Source organism: Eurypyga helias, unplaced genomic scaffold (genome assembly GCF_000690775.1).
Source record: "Eurypyga helias isolate BGI_N326 unplaced genomic scaffold, ASM69077v1 scaffold22589, whole genome shotgun sequence".
NCBI lineage: Eukaryota > Metazoa > Chordata > Aves > Eurypygiformes > Eurypygidae > Eurypyga > Eurypyga helias.
The window spans coordinates 9151-9458 of record NW_010271698.1 but is presented as its reverse complement, the minus strand read 5'-3'; the positions used below and the strand labels follow the sequence as shown (position 1 = coordinate 9458).

At 63.3% G+C, this 308-nt stretch overlaps 1 protein-coding gene across 1 annotated transcript in view; it reads right to left on the bottom strand.

Moving 5' to 3' along the window:
* The window catches only part of UNC13D (unc-13 homolog D (C. elegans)), a gene marked incomplete at its 3' end in the record, with an annotated part of 10128 nt that overhangs the window by 6821 nt on the left and 2999 nt on the right, over window positions 1-308 (bottom strand). The window lies entirely within an intron of this gene.

The following is a 308-nucleotide window of genomic DNA, read 5'->3' as shown; positions in this document are numbered from 1 at the left end:
GAGGTAACCACAGCCTGCCTGAACACGCAGGGACGCAGCCAGGAGCGGGGACACAGGAACCCCAAAAGCCTGGGGCCAGAGAGTCCCAGGTGGTGCTGAGCCAAGGGGTGCAGGTGCATCCATAGTGGGGAGCCCACACTGGCTGGCATGGGGCTCAGGGGAGGGTCAGCAGGTTCCAGCACAGCCAAACCCTTGTGCTGGCACAAGGGGCAGAGGAGTGTGACCCCAAGATAGGCCCCAAGGGACTGACAGCTGCCAAGGCAATGGAAAGGGACCCCCGTCCTCATCCCCCCCTACCTTCTTGTGTG